This window comes from Leptonychotes weddellii, chromosome 14 (assembly GCF_054177405.1).
Source record: "Leptonychotes weddellii isolate Sample4059 chromosome 14, ASM5417740v2, whole genome shotgun sequence".
Classification (NCBI taxonomy): Eukaryota; Metazoa; Chordata; class Mammalia; order Carnivora; family Phocidae; genus Leptonychotes; species Leptonychotes weddellii.
The window spans coordinates 36,047,568-36,073,164 of record NC_138382.1 but is presented as its reverse complement, the minus strand read 5'-3'; the positions used below and the strand labels follow the sequence as shown (position 1 = coordinate 36,073,164).

Below are 25,597 nucleotides of genomic sequence, written 5' to 3'. Positions count from 1 at the left end.
AAAATAGCATCTTTGAGCAGTGTGAAGAAGAGGTGAGAATGACCCCTGGATTGACAAGAGCCCGCGTGCGGCTGCATCTCCACATCCAGGGCCTATATCCTGCTGCCATGGCCACCAAGCCCAAGAGAAAGGCTGAAGGGGATGGATGCTAAAGGAGATCAAGCCAAGGTGAAGGATGAGCCACAGAGAAGATCTGCAAGCTTATCTGCTAACCCTGCTCCTCCAAAGCCAGAGCCCAAGTCTAAAAAGGCCCCTGCAGAGAAGGAAGAGAAGGTACCCAAAGGGAAAAGGGGGAAAGCTGATGCTGGCAAGGATGGGAATAACTGCGGAAAATGGAGATGCCAAATGGGACCAGGCACAGAAGGTAAAGGGGCTGGAGATGCCAAGTGAAGTGTGTACATTTTGGATAACTGGGTACTCCTGGTGACTATACAGTTTGAAATATAATTTTTTATCATACCTTTTAAATACCTTTCCCTTCTAGTTTTGAGCAACTTCCTCTTGGTTCCCAGGAGGAAGAGGGATTCCTTGATGTTGACACACTTAGTCACCTTGGCACAGATGCCTCTTGGTGTGGAAAAACTAAAATTCTTTTTTTTTTTTGTCTTCTTCTCCCTCTCTGCCTTTACCATAGCCTTGACCCCCTTAAACCCAGAGACCTATTGGAAACTGACGCCAAGAAATGGTTCCCAGTATGTCAGGCGATCTGGACTTTACAGTGTCTCCATGGAGACAGCATCCCCCAAAGAATTTCTTTTTTAGCTTAATAATTCAGGTTGATAATTCTGCCATTTTCATTTCATTTCAGGGTCAGCTTATGAGAATTGTTAAAGAGGGGCACCTGGGTGGCTCAGTCATTAAGCGTCTGCCTTCGGCTCAGGTCATGATCCCAGGGTCCTGGGATCGAGCCCCGCATCAGGCTCCCTGCTCGGCGGGAAGCCTGCTTCTCCCTCTCCCACTCCCCCTGCTTGTGTTCCCTCTCTCGCTGTGTCTCTCTCTGTCAAATAAATAAAATCTTAAAAAAAAGAAAAAAAAGAAGTTGTTAAACAATATGCTACATGTGAAATGTCAACCCTCACTCTAAACTTTCCCTGTTCAGAGCTTCCAATGAAGATTTCATTGGGTTTTATAGTGGCTTTCTGACTTTGGTAGTCCATTGAAGAAGGGAGTGTGAAAATTCTTGTATGCTGTTAATGACTGCCCATGTCCTGCCTGAAATACCATGATTGTTTATGAAAAGTATCTTTAGTAAAGCTGGATACTGTTTGGCTTGGAAAAAATTGAACATTTTCTTAAGATTTGAATGATTTCAAGTATAAATTATAACACTGAAATTCAAAGAAAATAAACAACATCCCCCAAGGTAACACAGATGGAAACTAACAAAATCAAAACTCCAACTTGAGATTTTGGACTACAGGTTACAGTAGGATGTCTGTGAACCAAGATAAGATACACTAAATAATATTTATTATGGCAATGGTGAATGGTGATAACAAGGTTGATTATTCTTATGAAGATCACAGCTACCAGGGCAGGACTTAACTTATGCACAGGGATGAATAGGTAGCTTCATCTGTCCCATGTGACTTGGGAACACACACAGGAAGCAAATGGGAAGGTACAACCCCCTTCAATAGTCGTGCTTCACACCTCTCCAATATGAGAAAACAAAATCCCTGGCCATTCACAAAGGTGCTAATAGTAGTCCATGAGCTATGTTTAGTATTTTCAAAGCCTAATGGAAATATATTTACCTCTATAAAACCATATAAGGTACCCCAAACCCCAACCATCTCATTATACAAATAAGCTGAATCCTGATTTTTATTGCCTTTATTTTTTACTTATACTCAGGTCTTTAAGTCATAAAATGGGGAAACAAATTATTACTTAATACATGCAGTGTTTTGAGTAGATGGAAACTTCCAAAACACAAGGCCCATAGGAAAAAAATAATAAAGAACACCTTTGTGTTACAAAGTTGGGAACCACTGGTTTAGTCCTTTGTTTGTTGTTCAAATACCCTTGGGAGGAGTAACACATGAAGTTGTTGATTATACTTAAATTAAACCGAACCAACTAAGCATAAGGCATTATGCTGGTTCTTATGGTGCTGTAGGGAATACACATAAGTAGTAGGCATGGTCCCAATCTAGGGTGAATGGGTTTAATCAGATAATTTCCTCAAAATAGGTGAGAACAAAAGAGGAGTAAGATCTCTAAGACTGAAGGTCATAGGGATATGGAGGTAGAGAAAGAAGGGAAAGCCACCTAGAGAAGAGAGAGTAAACTAGTGTTTGCTGAACACTTGCTATATATATCTTCTCACTTAATTCTTTTTTTTTAATTGAGATATAATTGATATATAACATTAGTTTCAGGTACAAAATGTAATGATTCAATATTTACATATATTGCAAAATGATCACAATAAATCTAGTTATCATTTAATTCTCCTAATATCCCTGATATTATCCTCATAATATCCCTGGTTAACTATTTTACAAAATAGACAAATTTTTTTTTTTTACAAAAATAAAATGGAGACTCAGAAAGGTTCAACAACTTGTCCAAGATCACATTTTTGTGAATTGGTGTTGCCAGAGTTGAAATCCAAGCTGAGTAGCACTATGTCATCAAGGAGTGATTCCTCTATTCCATGATGTATTGTGTTCCTCTTGGGGGTTAGAAGGGCAATGAAGAGACAGGAAGAATGAGGATGAACATGTTTCTGTCAGCCACAACTTGTTGCCGAAAGCAACATCAGCCTACAGATCTAACTACTAAGATCGAGCATCAAGAAAAAAGTGGGATCTTTGCATTCAGTAGGTTTGAAAATATATTTTCAATGGGCATGATTTCTTTTTTTGAGGGAGCAAATGAATTGGTTTAAAAAAATTAGTTGCTTTTTTTCAACAGCCACACACATGCCACAGGGAAATACTGGTAAATACCCACAGGCTATTAGGCCAAATGGAATGGTGTAGCTCTCCTATGCTCTAAAACACCACAATGTGAAAAAAAATATGTGAAGGTATTAATTCCCTTTCTTCCAGGCAAAGAGTTTCCAAAGGGATCATCCCAATACATGGCAGTTTCTCCTCTGGGTTTACCAATCACTGATAGGACGACCCAATTTCCTCTTGGATTCACCAGTCCTTACAATGGCCCACAAGCTCCTTTATCACCTGAGTTACCTCTGTGACTTCCTCTCCCTCTGGCTAACTCTCCTTGCGGTTCTGCAAACATAGCAAGCACTTTCTTGTCTTAGGGCAGCACTGGTTATTGCCTCTGACTGGAACATTCTTCTGTAGACACCTCTCAAGCCTCCTTTAAGCCTTTGCTGGAAACGTTCATCTTTTCAAGAAGCCCTACTTTGACCAGACCATTTAAAGTGGCATCCCAGGGGCGCCTGGGTGGCTCAGTTGTCTGCCTTCAGCTCAGGTCATGATCCCAGGGTCCTGGGATCGAGCCCCGCATCGGGCTCCCTGCTCGGCGGGAAACCTGCTTCTCCCTCTCCCACTCCCCCTGCTTGTGTTCCCTCTCTTGCTGTGTCTCTCTGTGTCAAATAAATTAAAAAAAAAAAAAGTGGCATCCCAGACCCAAGTTCTATGCTATTCTATTTTTTTTTTTAATTCTATGGCACTCTTTTTATAATTTATTATTAAGCTTATTGTTTATTTTCTATTTCCTACTAGAATATAACACCACAAGTTCCTAGTGTCCAATAATATAACAAACAACTAATAAAAATTTGTTGAGTGAATGAATGAATGAATGAATGAATTCTGTATATACACAAGGCCATAGGGAAGAGGGATATATTATGGTTTCAAAAAATTTTCCTCCTTATTCCACCCTAGAACATAACAACAGCTTCTACCACTTAAACTCTCTGCTACTACTAGTTCCAAGACCAAAAAAGAGCTCTCTGTTTAAAAAAAAAAAAAAAAATCTCTATGGCTACATCATTTTATAGCACTATAATCTCCACTTTAATTTCTACTTGTCACTTTGCCTGTTATGTCTCTAGTCCTTTATCCACTACTTCAAAATTGCCTTGGGGTATAAATGTTTATTATTTTCGAATGAGTCTCCCTCTTAACCTCTTTTCCACTAGGCACAGTGCTCTAGGCTCCACATCCTAGCTGTGACACCAACTATGACCTGGAAGCTCACTTCGTACTTGATCTCCTGAGCACCTGATTTTTTTTGGCTCTTCCTAAGAGACTCTACCTTGGACAGTCCGAGGCCTGACTCTTCCTATTACTCATCGTGAGCTCTAGCCCTTTGGCTGGTCATTTGGCTGGATCAGAACCATAGGCCTTCTCCACCTCCAACCTACTCATCCTCACCCTCATCAAAGAGTAGGGAGTTCAACCACCTCTGTGGTTAAAATCTAAAGGAGGACCCATTGTAATGAAATGTAACCAAGTGCTGTTTTTTAAGGGTCCTATTTCTATTTTCTTTACTATTTGAGCTAGAGGTATTCTCCTGTGCTCCTTATTAGCTTGCTTATCCTGCAGTTCTAGAGATGTTGGGCAATTGCCACTGGTTCTGTGGTGTTTATCTCTTCACATTATTAAGTAAATAGAAGAAAAAGGTATGTCCACGTTAGGGGTTCGAGACAGCTAATAGAAAGAGCGGTGAATTTATTAGATTGCAAATATTTTTAAGAGTTTTCCAGCACTGCCTTTCTTGAGATCAAGAATTTAATCTACTCAATGGCTGGATAAACACACCCTGAAAGGGAAAAAGAGAATGGTTAAATCTTATTTCCAACATTTATTAAATTTCTTAGGTGCTCCCGATCTCATTTGTTTTGCTCCTTTCTTATTTATTTCAGGGTCTGGGCCAAATGCTTGTGTAAATTTATTCCTAAAAACATCTGGACTTTTTTTTCTTTGCATACCATTTTTAGTTAAATTTATTTGTCTAGTAGTCTTCAGCAGAAACCCTAAGAATTATCCTAGTATAGACATTTGCATGTACAGATACTAGAATTCATTCTCGGCACATGGTCAGTGGACTTTTCTTTAACAGGCTGTCTTCTTCTCTCCCCTGCTTCCAAAATTAGGGTGTCTGGAGAATGTGAAACAAAATTATACAAAGGCATGACCTCCGGCCTTGCTTCTGTCTCTTAGACTGTGAAGTACCCAAGAGGGAAAGTGTTGAATTTGGCCTCACTTCACATGGCATTAACTGTAATTCTTTGTGAATTGTGGTGACATCATGGTATACTTTGACATCACTGCTCAGACTCCCTTCTGCTGCTGGGCATACAATACACAGTTTTTGTTCAAACACAAGAGTCCTTTGTCGAGAAGAAAAGATAGCAGCTGGTCTTCTGCCCTGGTACAAATGTGGATCTTACTGGAATGTGTCTGTGAGGTAGGTCACCACAAAGTAACCATTCTGCTAGGTGGTTAGAATTCACTCATACACATCTCTGGGAAATTCTGTGAAATTTTACATCTAAAGTGTTCAAAATTTCAGATGTGGCCATAATTTAACAAAATTCTGCATACAATAAAGCTCTCATTTACATGTTTGGATATGTTATCTGAAGTCAATATTCCCAAAGCAGTAGTATGCTGTTTGTATGTGTGTGTTAAGAATAGAGGTGAAGAGAAGGGAAAGGTAAAGAGAGACTTATTTTTCTCCCCAAATATTTTTTTTTTTTTTTTAAGATTTTATTTATTTATTCGACAGAGAGAGTGAGAGAGTACAAGCAGGGAGGAGTAGTAGAGGGAGAGAGAGAAGCAGGCCTCCCGCTGAGCAGGGAGCCTGATGCGGGGCTCGATCCCAGGACCCTGAGATCATGACCTGAGCTGAAGGCAGACACTTAACCACCTGAGCCACCCAGGCGCCCCTCCCCAAATATTTTCTCTTCCATTGTAGCTTTCCAAGCATCTCAGATCCCCAGCCAGAAGGGCCTCCACCATTCCTTGGTTCTCAAATCAATTCCTGGTTACTTCCCCAAATATATTACATTATACTAATTTGAAGCTTCTGGATGGTGCTATTAGTATTCTGATTCAAAGTCAGTCAAAAATGTCCTCAATTGATATATTTATTTCCTTTCCTTTTCCTGGGTTCTTCATTGCCATTTCTGTCCTAGAGGAAAGCCTGATAAAATTGATCAAAACAGAGTTTATATAAAAACATCATCTGTTAACTACCTCTAAACTTCTGTCCCATATGACTGTAATACTTGTACAAGGCAGAAAATTTTCAGATCAGCTTGAGAAACTAAAGGTTGTGAATCTAAGCTTATTCCCAGAGGAACAAGTCATATCACAAAGTATTTGGATGGGATAATAAACTTCTTTTACTGAAGGAAAAAAAAATGAATGTTTTACTCTCAATGGAACAAGAGAGCTATGACATGATGCTCAGTTCTGCCACAAAGCTTACAGTTGTTTTCTCCTCTAGAAATTTTACACTGAAGACCAACAGGACCATAGTGCCTCATCTCAGCCTTTTATCTCTGGCCATTTCTTACCCTGGAACATCCTTACTTCTTCTACATGTTGTATAGCCCTAAGCCATGAAAGAGGCAGCATGATATCACAGGGGGAATGAACGACTCAACCTGGATGTGATGATTTATTACTTTTGCTTCAGTATATTGCACCCCTTCAGTAGGAGATTCAGTTCTCTCATGACTTATAAGAGAATAATCAGATCTACTTTATATACTTGTTGTAAAGATTTCACATGATGGCTCACATAGAAAGATCTACTACAGGGCCTACCACGTCACTACCCTGGAATTTCTGGGACAGTTCTATTCTCAAATCTTCTATTTTATAGTCCCTGTAGTTATTGGGCCACGTGTGCTGATTTCCTTTGGGGGCATGTGGTCATTGTGCAAACGGGAGGTATTTGCTCCTATATGTGAAAATGTGTCCAAAGTTGGAAAGGGTGACTTTGTGATCTGAGCACATGTAGCCTGGTTGTCCCACAGCTCTTTCTAGGTACAGGGTCAAGTTTGTAAAAGCTCTGGTCCATTTTAGTTCCTCTGGATTTGACAACAACAAATATAAAGTAAGATCACGACCCCAATCCTGCGGAAGAAATAGACTCTCCTTTAGAAGGCAGACCAGATGGAGCTTCACTGAATTTTATTTATTTCTTTTTTAACTTCCCTCTACCTTGTGAAAGTAGTCAATGAAATAGCAGTGAGCTTGGGGAATGAGAACTGGGACTTCTTAAGGATTCTGTTAGAAATGTAAAAAGCCCCTCTGGAATTGTTATGGAGTAGCAAGTCGTGTCCTCTGCAGCCCACTCAAATGAGAGGAGAATGCTTAGGATTCTTAAAATACCCTTCCTTAGCTCTCCACTTCTAGACCACTAACTGGTTAATTCAGGGCCACTTTCAAATATGGATAAGGGAGGTACAATCACTAAATGTATTTGTCAACACAAAAGAGATTTCTCAAGTTCAGTCTTCTAAAACCTGAAGTCTGGGGAAAAATATATTTTCAGGGGGTAGAGAGTTTGGGGTCCTGTTTGCTCCATGGGAGTCTGCACCCATATGAATGTGTTAATATGACAGCTGAATGTAATGAAAGAAAGTGAGTACTCAGCAAATTCAATTGGTATAAGAAATATTCAAAATCTACTTTTAATGGGGAACAAACCTTGAATATGAATGTGCAAGCCAAAACAAATCAGTTAACTTTTTTTTTTAAAGGAAAAGTAGCCTGCTTGAAACTGGGAATTTAAAGTGTTTCTTAATCAGAATTAGCAATAAACCAATAAAATAGCAGTCATAAAGTCCTAAGAGAAGCACGGACTTGCTGATTTTTAATGGGCCCCAGATTTCCTGAGTTTAATGGAAGGTTAGCTGCTGGATGTGGTGACTGGATTGGGTGGGAAGAAGACTGATGGTTAAGTGCTTGGCTACACTTTCAAACTCTATCAAGGCTTGTGAGTTCATGATAACCAGTTGTACTTTGCTGAGTCATTACAGTACTGACTGTGGCAAAAACAAACTGCCCCTTCTTTCATTTTAGACAAAAACAAATTCACTCAAAGGCTCCGAGATAAAAAGAAATGACTGCATACATTTTTCCCATTGAGAAAGATTAAGAAAATTCCACTAGCCACCCACTGGCATTCACAAAAATGAGCTCTTATTCTTTCCTATAATAGTCTTAGTTTAAAATCAGCTGAAACTATAAATTTCAAATCTGACAGAATTCAACACTCAGCATACGTCTAATTCAAGAAACTTAAATTCACATTTAAATTTAGAAATCTTTTAAAATCCAAGTTTTTGTGAAAGTTATAATTGGTTTTTAGTCAGTTTTCTAAAATTGCCTAAAAAAAGAGCATAGAAAGCTTACCTATGTGCTATCTTCTAACTTCTGTAAAGATACCCAATTACCTGTTCAGTGCCCTCACCTTATTACTGCCTGGTCCCCCGTGGGTAAAGAAGAACAGAACTTTTCATGGCTCATGCAACAATCATAATTTGGCTATACTAAACCAAGTAACATTTCTTCTGCACGTATTATGTATAAGTCATATAAATTTTGGACAATTGGTTTATATTTTTAAAATATGCAGTGTGTCCTTATCAATACATCCATGTGAATCTAAAATGGAAAAGTCCCCAAATTCTGCAAGGCTGGATCTACCAAATACCACATTTGCTAGAAAAACATGATTTAACCACTGATTTTAAGGTTTTCAAGTGCTGTCATGTCAAATGGATTCTTTGCATGGTTTTGACCTCATGCCATTTTCTACATTAAAATTCCACTTTTATTAAACTATTTTTCTGTAGGTGCAGGCATATAGCAAGGAATCACTTACTAAGATATTTATCAAAGAGTAGATGAACACATTTGTTAGTATTAGCATGATAATTTTTATGAGCATGGTGCTGCCGAGAACATGCGGGCATTGAGTTCTCAGGTGATTTGTAACCTCGATTTTTTAAATTCCTTCTAATGAAGGTGTCAAGACCAAGGACACATGGATTTCCTTTGTTGCTTGCCTCATCAAGGTGCGGTCTTCCCAGCTGAGGTCCATGAAGCCTCCTGTTTTTGTGGCTAGTGAATGGCAGTTGCATCAGAGTTGACAGGAAGGTAGAAAATACATCCTGTCAGCCACAATTACTCTTGAAGAGTGGGAAATTATACTAAGAAATTGTAGACTGTGCCAAAGGACACTTCTCACTTAAATTTGATGTCAAGAGGAGACAACAACAAATAACCAGTGAAGGGGGAAAGAATCACGATTCTCGGGAAGTGCCTACTGTGGGCCAGGTAGTGTCAGGTGTTTTGCTGAGTTCATGAAACCTCACACGAACTAACTGCACAGATGACAAGCCTGGGCAACTTCTTTCATCCTTCCCTTCCTTTTCCTGTCTAGAAAATGGCAGACTTGGTGTTCCAACCTCTTTCCGAAACATCATTCCTCTTACACTGGGTCACCTGATCCACTAGAGGACTTTTAAGTCAACAGTGTGTATATTCAGAGGGCAGGGAAGCACCACACATCTGTAGCAGCTGCTTCTACGAGGGCACACTGTTTTAAGACACAGTTGTTCAGCGAAAGTTTGCACCACTCTGCTTCAAAACCTAGCCTACCACGTATCAATGTTCACTCAGTTTGTTTCTTAGCCCCAGCTTAGGGTATTCAAGAGGGGAAGATGCTTCCGAAGGGCAGTCTCTAGGGAGACAAAAACCTCCAAAAAAGATTCCAAGATTTTTTCCACTAGTATGAAAATAAACCCCCTGCAAATTTATTTTCAATGCTTGCTTGTAGCTTGGCTTTGGCACTAAGTCGGCTATTACCTTAAACAGAGGGAAAAACATCTCCAGTAGCAGTTGGCAAGACAAAGGGGAAGGGAGGAGGGAGGAGGGAGGTGGGAGAGAACGGAAAGAAACTGAACTCAGCCCAAACACAGCTCACATCTGGGCGGCCTAACCCAGCAGAGACCTCCCAAGCCCTGCCAGTGGCCAGTGAGCATGACCTCCACGTGAACTTTGCAATTGGACCACGCAGTGTCAGGAAGAAGAAAACCTGGGATGACACACTGCCAATTCTGTAGCACCCTGGCTTGAACACCCAGTTCACACAAATGGTACCTGCCTCTGCTTCCCCCACTGGGCCCGGGGTCAGAGGCCAACGCGTGAGGCAAGAAGGATGCGTTCTCATCAAAGCACCTTTACACACAGCCCTGACCCTCTCTGTTAAAGGCAAAATAAAAACATTTGGAAAGCATGTGAACAGAGTGTTTTAATATTAGTTTTTATTGGAGAACCTCACAGAATTCCAAAAAGTGGGAGCATTGGCAGCTTTAGCTCCAGAAATGTTCAAGATTCCTGTCACGGGGAACCGCAAGGACAAAATGAGGACCATGGGAAGCGTTAGTTAGGTGGGAAGTTGGCATCCTGCTTGTGCTTCTGAAAGAGCAGTTCTGTTTCTGGGCCTGAACCAAAAGCTGTCTACCCTATTTCTGTAAGAATTTCCTAAAGTGAGGGCAGAATAGAATCATGCATTGCTTTAAAGTGTATATACAGTCAAGGTTACATTCTGGGACCAAGTGCTTACCTGATAGTTCCACGAGTCCCACTTCTTTTGCAATGGGATTAGAACTTTCTTTTAGACATCACTGCTTTCTCAACTACAGTGCTAGCCATTGGGTCTCATTAGATCTTAAGAAAAAGGCTCCATTTTTAAGTGGTCATTTAAACTGCAGACGTGGATTCAGCCTGCCAAATGTGTACATGCTATCATAAATCAACACCCGCATACATAGCAGGCTGCAGCTCTCTGAAATACCTCATTGGTATGCAAAGAGGCACAGCTATATTTTTCTTTCTTTCCTGCAGACAGCATCTCACTATTTTCATGGTTATTCTCAGAGCTTGTAAGCAGCAGAGGGAGAAAAGGTAGGGAAGAATACAGGCTCCAGGAATTCCATGCCCAGACTTTTGTAAATTGCCTCTGAGAAGCTGAAGAAATTTCAGGGCCATGATCTCCATCACAATGAGCAAGTCCTTTACTCAGCACCCTTTATGGGTATTGTCCTAGTTGTTGGAGGGTAAACAGCTGAAAAGTCACAGCCATGCTTTAGAAAGCTTTATAAGCTAGAAGTATGGGTAGACGAGGAGTAGGCAGAGCTGGTGAGAATGAACAATGGTACAGCTGCTGTGGAAAGCAGTATAGATATTCCCCAATAAATGGAATATAGAATTACCACGTGATCCAGCACTTCCAGGTCTGGATATACATCTAAAAGACCTGAAAGCTAGGACTTGAACAGATATTTGTAGGTCCATGTTTGTAGCACCATCATTCCCATCCAAGTGCCCATCAGCAGATGAATGGATAAACAAAATGTGGTATATACTGTTAAATTAATTAAACAAGGAGGCCATTAGACTGAGGTGGCTCTAAATCCATGGCAGCCTACATAAGCAAACCCAAATCTAAGCCTATACATGCCTCAAGGTTACAAAATCAACACAGTAAGGATAATCAATCACTAACAGGCAACTAGGCTTTAAGTTTTAGCCAATCAAATAATTTCCTTTCTTTGTTTCTGCACTTTCTTTAAATAAGTCTCTCCCCTGGCTCCTGTGGGTGAGTGTTCCCATTCATGTCCAATGTGATGCTGTCTGATTCTAATTGATAAATGCCCAAATAAACTCAATATTTTTAAATGCCTCAGTTTATCTTTTTAAACAGTTCATACCACGGGATATTATTCTAGCTATAAAAAGGAAGGAAAATCTGATACATGGTATAACAGGGATGAACCCTGAAGATTTTCTGTAAGTGAAATAAAAGACCAATATTACAAATATTGTATAATTCCTGTTATATGAGGTACCCAGAATAGTCAAATTCATAGAGACAGAAAGTGGAAAGATAGTTACCAGGGACTGAGAGGAGGGGGAATGGGGAGTAACTGTTTAATGGGTATAGAGTTTCAGTTGGAGAACATAAAAGCATTGGGGGGATGGATGGTGGCAACCACTATAGAGCAACGTGTATGTACTTAATACCAGTGAACTTGAACTGTAAACCTAAGAATGGTTAAAGCACTAAATTTCATAATATGTATATTTTACCACAGACACACACACAGACACACACACACACACAGGAGGTAGAAAAGCGACAGGCACAAATAATTAATACAGAGATGGAACTGGGTGAAGAAATACATGCACCTAAGTAAATAGGTGCTATGATGTTTGCTTGTAGTTGCTGAGAACACAACTCTGTAGTGATGTCATTACTGTAATACCAGCTGGTCCTGTTGGCCTTCTTCTATGTAGACATGGACAAAACCCAAGTGTTTGCACTCTCCGTTCTTCCATCGAGCAAATTTTATATGAACCCTACCATACCACACCGTTCAGTATAGAACAGTATAGGATAGTATAATATAGTGTAGTATAGTATAGCATAGTGTAGTAGAGTGTAGTATAGTATAGTATAGTAGAATGTAGTATAGTATAGTAGAGTGTAGTATAGTATAGTATAGTATGGTGTAGTGTAGTATAGTATAGCATAGTGTAGTAGAGTGTAGTATAGTATAGTATAGTACGGTGTAGTGTAGTATAGTATAGCATAGTGTAGTAGAGTGTAGTATAGTATAGTATAGTAGAGTGTAGTATAGTATAGTAGAGTGTAGTATAGTATAGTATAGTACGGTGTAGTGTAGTATAGTATAGCATAGTGTAGTAGAGTGTAGTATAGCATAGTGTAGTAGAGTGTAGTATAGTATAGCATAGTGTAGTAGTGTGTAGTATAGCATAGTGTAGTAGAGTGTAGTATAGTATAGCATAGTGTAGTAGAGTGTACTATAGTATAGTATAGTACGGTGTAGTGTAGTATAGTGAGGTGTAATGTAATGTAATGCAGTATAGTGTAATGTAGTATATAAAATAGGGTAGTATAGTGTAGTATAGGGTAGTATAGTATAGTTATGGGGCAGTACAGTATAGTGTAGCAGAGTATAGCATATATAGTATAGTATAATGTAATATAGTATAGTGTCATACAGGATAGGCTAGGCTAGTGTGGTGTAGTATAGAGTAGTGTAATATAGTGCGGTGTAGGGTGGTATAGTATAGTGGAGTGTAGTATATAGTGTAGAGCAGTATAGTACGGTATAGTGTAATAGTGTTGGAGCCAGATGGATCTGAATGTGAATGCAAGCTCTTACTTACTAGATGTTCTCACATCTCTCAGTGTCTTGGTTTCTTTTGGAACATGGTTCCAATCACACTTATAAAAGCTGTTATGAGAATTCATTATAAGAATGTAAAGCTCTTAAAGTTTACCAAAGGGAGAAACTCTTACTACCATTAATTATAATGACAAATGTGGCTGTGGAAGCTGAAGAAATGAAAAAGGCAAGAAAGTGGATACTAATGTGTGTTTTTAAAAATTATTCTCTGAGGCGCCTGGGTGGCTCAGTCGTTAAGTGTCTGCCTTTGGCTCGGGTCATGATCCCAGGGTCCTGGGATCGAGCCCCACATCAGACTCCCTGCTTGGTGGGGAGCCTGCTTCTCCCTCTCACTCTGCCCTTCTCCCCTGCTCATGCTCTCTATCACGTGCTCTCTAATAAATAAATAAAATCTTTAAAAAAATTATTCTCTGCTATTCTTTGAAACTCAAAAATGGAGCTCTCATTTTACATAAAAATATTATTATTCATTATTCAAGTGACTTAATTTGCCCCCTCAGAAGTTGCCCGTTGGTCTAAGATAAAGAAGGAAGATGGGATTATTCAGAGAGTAGGTATCAAAAACTCAGAGAGAATTCACCACCATGAACACATTGGTTGTGCCCTTAGTTGGCCGCCTAGTCTTGCTGTTCCTCAATGTCTGACTTACTTATCTCCATGTGTCAAACACCTCTCTGTGAGGAAGAAAAGTTTCAACAGACTAGATATAATAACAGATTCCCTACAGGAACATACTCCTCTATCAATATGGACAGCTGAGAATTGTCTGTCTCTATTTGTTTGAATGGGAGAATAAAAGGTCTTATGTACTAGCTTTGGGGTACAGATGGGACCGGTTTCTCATCAGCCTGGGAAGGGTTGATGGAGGAGGTGAGATGTGAGCTGTGAACTAAGGAATGGCAGGAGTCCTTTGGAACAATAAAGGCAAGCTGCCAAGTCCCCCCCAAATCAGAAGCAGACTAGAAGGCTGGCCTGGGGCTTGAAGCCAGGTGGGTCCTGATTCTAGTGCTGGTACTGTGCTAGACACATTCCTCCAGGCTGCACACCAGAAACTCCTTCCTTAAAGCCCCACAGAAGTCTTGCTGGAATCCATTAAAACATTGTTTGAACCCTGGTGAACTTTTGGCTGAAGAAGAGAGGAGGCTTATGTTTGCAGCAGAAGGTTCATCTTGTCCTAGTACAAAAAGAGTTTAGTATGAACCAAGACAGAGGTTTTCCATGGCTTGTCTATCAATATTAACTTCTGAGCATTTCCAGCCCATCAGATTCACCCACTAAAGGATGAAAGATGCACCTCACTGTCCAGGGAACAGAACAACTCAGGGGGTACCTACTCTCTCATAGACAGCAGGCAGTAGCAAAATCATATCCATTTATTAACCAGGAAGAACATTCTTTAATGCATGAGCCCACACTGTAGTACCCTGTTAGAATTACTAATCATCATGGAATACGGTAGAACTTTAATGCAACTTGCAGAACTATTGCCTTAAGAAATTATTTCCTATTAGGGGAAAAGATCTGGGATATTTCTCAGACTGAATCTCTAAACAACTGAAGTTCTAGACTTTTGAAAGTTCTAAGCGCCTTTGTCAATACTTTTACTATATCTCACAGAAGCTTCACACACTCAATAAAATCTACTTTTATGTAGATGGAATCCCTGATTTAGAATTATACAAATAAAGAAAAATTTATAAAACTGTCACCATATCCACGGTCGTATATAGCATCCCTAAGAAATCCCTAGTGGCCATGACCGAATTAGCTGTTCCATCCCCTAGCCACGGCTAATCTGTTCAATAGTAGAAACACCTAGACTAGACCTGATTGTCTTTTCTGGGATTTAAAAAGTGACTGGAACAGAGAAAAACAGAAGTCTTCCTCCAGATCTATGAACATCTGTAGCTGAGGGCCTCAAAGCTGCCTTAGTTCCTATGCTTCTTAAAGTCGGGCTCTTTGGCTTGTCCTTTGATTCTAATCCCTTAGTAACTGTTTTTCTGAATAAAGAGTTGATATTCCTATCACTGATCCTATACTTTCAATAATCCCCCCTTTTGAATTTTGATTGAGCTGAATACATTTCTATTGCTTGTAACCAGAAGAACTTTAACAGAGAGATACATATTTTGCTAGGAGGGGACATTTATTTTCCTACCCTGAAACTAAGTGTATAGAAGGAAACTCTGTTAAATGTTTATTCCCAGCATTTTTAAAAGGGGAGAGAAAAAAAAAATCAAAGGAGTTAAAGGTTTCAAGAAATCCCATAGAAAAGAAATGAAAGTGAAGGAAAATAATGTCAAAGGAAACCAATAGTAAATCTACAACATTCTGGATTTAAAAAGCAGTAGGCTTTAAAGACAATACAAGGCTGGAATCAAGGGGAAGAAAGATAATATAAGATATATAATTTCAAGAATGGGAAATTTCATTTTTTCCTTATTTAAAATAACCTTCAGCACAAGTTAAGTATGTATTTTCTTATATTAAGGTTTTAAAAAACTTGAGTAGGTGCTCCTTACCTGATATTCAAATGTTCTTTTTTAAAGCCTTTAATGGGACCTCAAACCAACTTAGAATAAATTTTCACAAGTGTTCCTTTTATGCAAGAGGATGGCTATATGCATTAGCTCCTGAGCTATTCCTTAGCTGAAGGATAAAACCAGAGTAGAGGAAGCCTCACCAATGATTACCAAGCTTCTCCCTTTGCCTCTTTCTGACAGAAGCTGGAAAACTGGTGGTCCATAGGGCCCCAAATTTTTGGCATCCGGTTGCATATTCTTATAGGCCTAAAATTCAGGAAGGGTTACTTGGGAGGGAGGTAAGATTCTGCAAGATGGTATGATAAAATGAAAAGTACAAGTTTTAAAGTCTGACACATCGGTGTTCAAATCCTAACTCAGCTACTCACAAGCTATATGACCTTAGGCAAGCAAATCAGCCCTTTATGTTATAGATGGCATTCCTGTGAGGTTTAAATGATAGGTCAGGTACTTGGCACAGTGTCTGGCATGGTTCATGCTCATATATGAGGTAGATTATTTTATTATTCTTACAATTACCATGATGATGATGTTAATTCCTTCCCCTTGTACTAGAAACATCTAGCCTATGTATCCTTTGGGGAAGGGTCAGAGATACAGATAGCTGCAGAGTCCAGGCTGCTCAGGTAGCGAAGGAGGCTTGGAAGTGTCCACGCCACTTCAAGGCTGCACCAACTATTCAGCTTTATCGGATGGATGCCATGTTGCAGTACAGACCAAATGTTGCAGATCTGATTTTTAAAAGGATATGTTGTGAATCTGAAGTTTTATTGGGACTATATTTGCATACTGGCAACTAATTCAAATTTTTACCAAACCACGATACATGCACTGAATAAAAGTTGTCAGTGGGGGGTGTATTTGGCTGGAGGATTGCTAGCTCTCAACCTCTGCTTTAGAGTTAGGAAAATCATCTGGGGAGAAAACTAAAACTATACTCCAAATTATAGAGAGAAACCTGGAGACTACTTGGGGAAATACCAGGCTAGATTTACATAGCCCTGATGAAACCACTCTCCATACCCACTGCCTAAGAAAGCATGTTTTAAATGAGCATAAAAATGTTTCTCTGGATTAAAAAAGAAAAAAAAAAAAAGCCTGTGCATGAAGAGACTCAGTGTTCCTCTGATCTGGCGGGATCCTACTCTCGTCCAAACACTCAGCTCTTCAGCCTGAGCTTCACAAGCCTGTCTCTGGGCACATGTGGGGGCAGGAAAGGGCAGGTGCCCGAAGAGTTGTGCCCAGGTCACCACTGAGTATGTCTTTGCCTTAACAAGCCAAATTGTATCCTTTTTCCAAGCAAAGCATGTCCTTGCAGTCACTACTCATAAAAAGGAGGAGAAGAAAAAAAATCCATCCCTAGCTAGGTCACATAAAAATCTAGAGTGGAAATGGTTGCACAGACATTATATCATATTACTCAATAAAAAACTGTTGCCTGAATGGGAGAATAATGGGGAGAATCAAATTAACAAGTCTTTCTGTCGACCAACAGGAATGTTGAAGTTTCTGCCTTAGAAGCTGAGAGTTACTCGATGGGAAGAACGTCTCCCTACCAGGAGAACCCTAGGGGACAGAGAGGAGGAAGCAGTCAAGCACGCAGTAGGTGAGAGCTTGGGGAAAATGATACACTGGCTACATTCTTTCATTTTAATGTGACTTTGGCCACTTCTTTCCAAGCCTCACTCACCCCTTATCACTCTTTCCCTAAAATACTTGTTTGTTTCTTTAGATCACCTGTAATTCTTCCGGCCAAGAAACTAAAGTCATATTCTAATTTGGTCATAAACCTAAGTGCACATGGGACTAGCCAGTCTCCAGGTCCTGGTCACTGTGTGATCACTCCAGCCTGCAGGTGCAATAGGCTTGCACTTGGCATTTCTGCAGGAATGGAAGCCCTGTGTGTGTGAAGTTTTTTAGGATGTTTATTGTTGGCAAGGTTTTCCACTTGTATTTTCTTTTATAGTACAACTATTTTTAAGTGAATGGAATGTTCTGTGATAATTTGGCCACAAGGGAGGGAAACTTAGCTCAGGGACTGAAATGCACTCAATAATGGTAAAAGAGACTAACAAAATGAATCCTCCAAATCAAAAGATTCCTTTAAACTCTAAAGATTCTTAAAATCACATGTACAAAAAGCACTTGCACTTAGTACAGAGTAAAGAGCGCTGGACTTGGAGCCAGAACACCTCCAAGTTTGAATCTGGGCTCCATCACTTGCTTGTTTGGAGACCTTGGGTAAGTCACCTGCCTGCTCTGAGGCTCAGTGTCTTCAGAAAGAGAATGAGGAGATTCAGCTAGTGATCTCCAAGGTTCTTTCAAAGCCACTGTTATGTGATTAGCTTTGTGTAGAGGTTCAAAATATTTTCCAAGGCCTCGGAATTTGTCTTGGCCTTTGTGTTCTATTAACCACACTGATCATTTCTTGCCTTTCTGTCTAGATTTCTCAGATTCTTAAGTGTTCCCCTGGATCACAAATAGGCATCCCACAGCAAAAACACTTTGTACGTTCTTGATTTGAGCTCCTCAAGGCAGTCTAACAAAAAAAGCAATAGAAAGGACAGGTGGGGTATATTACACTAATTTTAGGTGCCTGGGTGGATTTTCCTGATGCTGGCAAGGAGCTCTTCTTCCTAGGAGTGTTCCAGGAGGGTCTTTGGCAACCATGAGTATGTTAAAACTTGGGTAAAATTATGTTCATGGCTCAAAATCTGGAAGCTATCTGATGCTTTAAATTGTTTTTATTAAGGATTTTGACAATTAAAGTAGCTACAACATTTAAAAAAATTATACCTTTTCTTGATATTTCCTTGGAAATATGCCAATCAGCCAGTGTATAACTACTTACTAATTACCTTTCATATTTGGATTTGATTTTTAACATTTTTAAACAATTATAGGAAGTGTCTTCAGACATCCAGTTTCAAAAAGCCTTCCTGAATTTTACTTTACTATTCTAACTTTTTTTTAAAACCTAAGGCAAAGTTTCAAATCTTTCTAATTTCTCATATACTTAAACCTTGCATTTCAAGTTTCTGGGAAAACCAGCATTTTATGACCCAAAACTTAACTATATTAATTATGGAAAGAATTGAACTAATTAAAACTATGTCTGAAGATCATCTAGCTTAACCATGGAATATCCTGTAGGAGAAAACAATCTCCAGATCTGTTTTCTAATATACACTTGGGAAAGAAACTACATCACAGTGGAATCCTGATTGATATTTATGGCCTTTGGAAACCTTGCATTTTGTGAGTTTAATCCCAGGAAAGATCTAAGGGCTTCAGCAATGGGAGTTCATCCAGAGAATCTGGGTGATGTACTTAGCAAACCAACAGTTATGTTGATGGCAAAGGCTCTGGGTAGACTTGGGCCATCTCCTAAGCCATGGTAAATAAAGAATGGATGGCAGGAGACCCCAAATTCTAAAGTATTTCTAGCCTAATATCATAAAACAAAAAAAAAATTAAACTTACATAAATGGACTTTGTTTCACAGCCTGAAGGAAATGAGAATAAGGCCCAAATAAAAGATAAAAAAAAAAGACATTTGGAATGAATAATTTTTGTGATTTAGAGAGGGCTCGGTCATCAGGAGACGAAAATAGTGAACAGAGAGATTTATTCAGTTGTTGATCTGTCCATGCAACTGTCTTATACTGAGCAAATCAATCGAAAAACACAAAGGATGAGTTGGATACGGTGTCTGCCAATAAGGGGGTCTTAATTTAACTGGCTAGATGGTCCTGAAGATTAATATAAAGACAAAGGAAACAAGAGAGTAACAGATGTGAGAGAGGGAATGAATATTAATTCCCCTGGGAACTTTCCCTGAAGGACAGTGAGTGCCAGGGAAGAGGGCAAAATGACAAGGGACTCAAGGCCTTCCAACCTCCTCAAAACTGAGTTCCACTGCTCCTCCTACATGCTCCTTCTAGTATACTCCTAGTTTCTAGCAAGATGCCTAACACTAGATGCTTAATAAATTGAATGAATGAATCAACAATACTTAATCTCTCTAAGCCTCATTTCCCCCCCCTATAAAAATGGTAGCAACATTCTCCCCCCCCCCCCGCTCCATGGGTTCATGTGAGGATTCAAGGAGATAACATACATAAAGTGCTTGTAAACTGCTCAATAAAGATCAGTTCTTATTATTAATATTAGGCATGATTACCTCTATACAGGTGAGAAAAATGAGGCTTAAAGCACCTAATATATTATTCCATACTCACACAGATAGTAAATTTAGAAGTCAGACTTCAGACTTGTATTTGACTGAGTCCAAAACTCAAGTTCTCTCTCCCTTCACATGCTGCTGCTGATTATAGTTATTCATGTTTGAGCCTCATCCCCTTAAGACTGTAAGCCTCTTGAAGACAGGGATCATGACTGTCCTCATATCCCCATGGAGTCTAATTCAGGACCACGTAGCAGCCCTATTTAAAAATCTGATGGAACTTCTCTGGATATCAAACATCTTAGATGTAAAATAGGAGGATCAAACTGCAAGATTTTTAATTCCCTTTTTAGTTTTAAACTATCTTCTGTGAAATCACACAGTGAATTAAAGAGCAGAGTTAATATCCGCTTACAGCTAACCAAATAATGCTTTGTTGAGAATTTATTATACTAGGAAAAGACCTTCTCAAGTCCAAACTTATTTCTCTTAAAAAAAAAAAAAAAGGAAAGATGTACAACTTCCAGCTTGATGTCACTATCCATTCATTCAGCACATATTCATTAAAGACCTGTTGTGTGCCAGTTTCCAAATCAGTTTTAATACCTACAAATACTTAGGGTCAGAAATCACTTCTTGGAACAATAATGAATGAAGGGGACACCCATATAGACTAAGGGATTAGTCATAATAACTCTGTCCAAGAGTGAGATCCTGTTACTCTCATAGATAACAGTCTTTAGATTTGGTCCATAGATTTTTGAATCTTTGTACTACAGCTAAAAAGCATCTTTCTTGAGGTATAATTCACATACCATAAAATTCACCCATTTAAAGTATACAGTTTAATGGTTTTAAAGAATTCACATTCAAAGAATTGTGAAACCTTCACCAAAGTCTGTTTAGAACATTCTCTTTACCCCCAAAAGAAAGCTCACACTCATTAGCAGTCATTCCCTGTTACTCTAACCCCAGCCTTAGGCAACTACTAATTTACTTTTTGTCTCAACAGAATTGCCTGTTCTGGACATTTTATATAAATGGAATAATAGAATATGTGGCCTTTTGTGACTGGCTTCTTTGACTTAGCATATTGTTTTGAAAGTTCATTCATGTTATAGCATGTATCAGTACTTCATTCCTTTTTATTGGAGAATAATATTCCACATAGATGGACCACATTTTATTTATCCATTCATCAGGTGATGGACATTTGGGTTGTTTCTGCTCTTTGGCTATTATGAATAATGCTGCTCTAAATAACTGAGTACAATTTTGTGTGTGTGGCATATGCTTTTATTTCTCTTGGGCATCTACCTAAGAGTGGGATTGCTTGTTCATATTGTAACTGTTTAACATTTTGAGGACCTGCCAGACTGTTTTCCAAGCAGCTGCACTATTCTGCACATTTCAAGACACACACACACACACACACACACGAATAACTATTTGGTGTAAATGTTGCAGTAATTCTCATGGAATCCTTGCATAGGTAATAAGATGATTCTCCAAAGTAAGAAACAATAAATAAGGGGAAGTAGGGAATGTTTTTTTCTTTAGCTCTGATTGCCGCAGAAAGCAGAGACCCTGGCTCCTGGAGAGGTGGGCTTGAGTCCTGGTCATAGCTATATGCCCCAAGGGATAGCCTAGTAACTAATAGTGAGTATTAAATATTTTTTGAACAAATTAATAGCTCTTAAAAAATCACTGTACAGTAAAGGATAAACTTTGCCCAAAGAGAGGTGTGCTCTTACCCCTAGCTTGTGGGAGGTAATCTCTAAACCCTTGTCATTTCCTGACCAATAAGGATGGTTTTGTTTGTCTGAGGGCTGTGGGCCATGCTAGATAGTCTATGCTAACAATGTGATTTATGGTGAGGGCTTTGGGCCACATGGTATCAACTCAACCTCTGGAGAGGCTAGAGACTAAGGTCAGCCATGCAGGTGGTCAACCACGTCTATGTGATTAAACCTCAATAAGAATTCTGGACACCAAGACTTGGGTGTGTCCCTGCTTGACAATACTCCGTGCATGTTGTCACATATTGTTGCTAGGAGAAGCAAGCGCAGTCTACACAACTCTACTGGGTGAGGAAACCTGGTAGGTCTACATGTGAACTCTTCTGAACCCTGCTTTATGCCCTTCTTCCCTTGGCTGATTTTGATCAGTATCCTTCTGCTGTAACAAACTGTAACTGTGAGTACAACAGCTTTCAGTGAGTTCTGTGGGTCCTTCTAGTGAATTATCAAGCCTGAGGGTAGTCTTGGAGATCCCAAACTTGAAGCTGGTGTGAAAAGTGAGCGTAGTCTTCGGGAATCTCAAACTTTGTAGTCACTAACAATACTTAAACACTCTTAAAGATAACTAGGTAAAATTGAGCACATTCAGTATTTTTGCAAAGAAGTGGCCCAAAGAATCATCTGTGAAACAAAAAATCATGGGATGAATCAAGAAAGTTGCCAGATCCTGGTAGGGCTTTCATTTAATGGAACACAGAATCCCCAGGTCATGGAGTTCCTTACCTGAGCTCTCTACAGTCATACCCCTATTAACAAAGAGGTGTGCTTACTGATACTATGCTTCATTGTTAAAAAATATCTTTTCCCAGAAGACAGAATACATATAATAGAGAGAACGGGACTTGAATTGTAGCTTTGCCTTTTTCTAGTTGTATGAACTTCTATGAGCCTCAACCCCCTCAGTTATCAAATGGAAATGATAAAGGTATCCCAAAGAACTGGCACTAGAAGCACATGGGGACATGCACAGTGTACTCTGCAAACTATATAGCACCAAAAAGGATAAAATCGGAAATTTGTTTTTACGTTAGATTCACTCTCTCTTCAACTACTTCACCGAATCTCTTTGGAAAAACAAAATCAATCCTGTCTTTCCTGACCCATGCTTCATTTCAATGGAAAAATTAAATGAATGTAACTTTCAAAAAAGTTTTCCTATGAAAGCTATAGGAAGAAAGGTTTCCCACCTCACAAACTGAATATCAAGATGGCAAACATATTCCCATTTAACAAAAATGTTTTCTGTGAGTAGGCATAATACATAAATTTAAAAAAAGGACCTAACTGGGGTGGCAAGAAGGAAATATCATGAGATAAATGAGGACCTATGGAATGTCACTTTTTATATCTCTTGGCTCGTCAGAGAGAAGATACCTCAAGGAACTTCAAAATGCTACATACTAGGATGCCTGGGTGGCTCGGTCAGTTGGGCGTCTGCCTTCAGCTCAGGTCATGATCCCAGGGTCCTGGGATCAAGTCCTACACTGGGCTCCTTGCCTAGCAAGGAGCCTGCTTCTCCCTCTGCTCATTCCCCTGCTTGTGCTCTTTCTCTCTCTGACAAACAAACAAACAAACAATAAATAAAATCTTTTTAAAAAATGCTACACACTAGTTTGACTTCAGTTCTTCCTGAAAGAGACAAACATTTAGGTTGACTTGCCATCCAACTGGTACATGGTCATAGAAAAGGTTAACCTGGCAAATTTTTAGTCATGCATAAATAGGCCTGTGACTGTGCAAACTTAATGGAAACACACCTTTCAATTAAGAAGACAGAGTTAAGAGGGAGGGAGAAAGGATGCAAAGTTACTAAGTGAGTATCAGATAGCAGACAGTGCACTGTCCATGCATCATCTTCTCATGCTCATCACTGCCCCAAACCAACGCCGGACTCTTTTCCTCTGTTTCATGTCAATGAATGGCAGCGCCACACATTGCTCGAACTAGAAAGCCAGGCATCATCTTCAGCTCTCAATTTTTCTCTCCTGCTGCATTTAACCAATCACCAAGTCCATGGATTCAATCTCTAATTTGTATTCAAATCTCTCCTTCTCATTCCACTACCAATTTTTGCCCTCTTCCACTCTATTGCTCTTGCTGAAAATAGAGTACTCTTTCTGAAATACACATCTTACCTTATCTTCCATCTGCTTGAATTATTTCAAAGGCACCCTTTTGCCCTCAATATTACAAGTCCACAGCCTTCTTACTAAACATTATACATCTCCTCATGACATAGGCTCTTTATCCCTTCACTCTCCTTCTTCAGTTTTAGGCACTGGTTAGAGCATTTTCAGTTTTCTTCCTCTGAGTATTCCTTGATCCCATGTCTTGGTTAAATATCCTGCCTATTTACACAGCTTAAATTTCCCCCATTGTGGCTCCTACACACTATTAAAAATATATGTATATACATGCATGCATGTGTGTGTATAGGTATATTACATATAAATGAATAGGGATGCATACTATTGTGGGCTGAATTGTGTCTCTCAAAAAGATATGTTGAAATTCCTTCACTGCTCCCTCCCCCCATTACCTGTGAATGTGATCTTATTTGAAAAGAGCCTCTTCGTAGAAATAACCAAGTTCAGATGAGGTCATACTCAAGTAGAATGGGCCCTGATCCAATGTCACTGGTGTTCTTAGAAGAAGAGAAACCAGAGACATCAGGAGAAGGCCATGTAAAGACAAAGATATAGGCAGAGAGGGAAGATAGCTCCTTGAAGATGGAGGCAGAGACTGACTGCCACTATTGGAAGCTAGGACAAGGCAACAAGATTCTACCCTGAGTCTCAGAGGAAGCATGGCTCTGAGGACACATTGATTTTGGACTTCTGGCTTCCAGAACTGTGATAGAATACATTTCTGTTGTTTTAAGTGATCCAGTAAAGAGACCCATTGTATAGGAAATTTGGACTTTCTTTACCCTGATGCAAAAGAGTGCAACTGAAATGATTTGAGCAGATAAGAAATGAAGCCAAATCTGTATTTTACAAAGAACACCCTGTTTACAGTGAGGAGAATATAGTCTAGTGACTTGAGTGTACTTTCTTGTATTCAGTGAGGGGCATGTAGTAGAGTGATGATAGTGTAATTTTCTTTGTATTTGTCATCTCTCTCTTCAGAGCGTAAATTCAGAGACTTTTTTTTCCTCTTCATCTATCTTCAGTATCAAGCATACACACTGGTAATTCTTAAGTAAATATTTGTTAAATGAATAATTTTTTTAAATAACTGAATTTTTCACAGTAACCCTACAAAGGTATGACTCCTGAGTGAAGAGATCTTACTTAATTTGTATCCTCAGTACCTCACGTGTAGCAGTTTTTTTGAGAGAAGAAATAAACAATGTTCAGAAACTAAGTAACTTGCCAAAATTTAACTAGTAAGGTAGTAAATGAGCTCACTTCATTTTTACCGTATCCTGCAAAGCGGGGAGAAAGAAAGAATATGCATTAAAGGGGGGCCTGGGTGGCTTAGTCGGTTAAGCATCTGCCTTCGGCTCAGGTCATGGTCCCAGGGTCCTGGGATCGAGCTCCACATCGGGCTCCCTGCTCCACAGAAAGCCTGCTTCTCCCTCTCTCGCTCCCGCCCTGCTTGTGTTCCCTCTCTCGCTGTCTCTCTCTGTCAAATAAATAAGTAAAATCCTAAAAAAAAAAAAAAAAATTAAAAAAAGAACAAGAATATGCATTACATCTTTTTTTTAATTAATTAATTAATTAATTTTTTTTATTCTTATGTTAATCCCCATACATTACATCATTAGTTCTAGATGAAGTGTTCCACGATTCATTGTTTGTGCATAACACCCAGTGCTCCATGCAGAACGTGCCCTCCT

At 39.4% G+C, this 25,597-nt stretch overlaps 1 protein-coding gene and 1 pseudogene across 1 annotated transcript in view; one reads left to right on the top strand and one right to left on the bottom strand.

The window, feature by feature from the left end:
• LOC102745338 (non-histone chromosomal protein HMG-17 pseudogene) overlaps positions 1-390 on the top strand; it is an 807-nt pseudogene extending 417 nt beyond the window's left edge.
• The window catches only part of ADAMTSL1 (ADAMTS like 1), a 659,580-nt gene that overhangs the window by 134,093 nt on the left and 499,890 nt on the right, over positions 1-25,597 (bottom strand). The window lies entirely within an intron of this gene.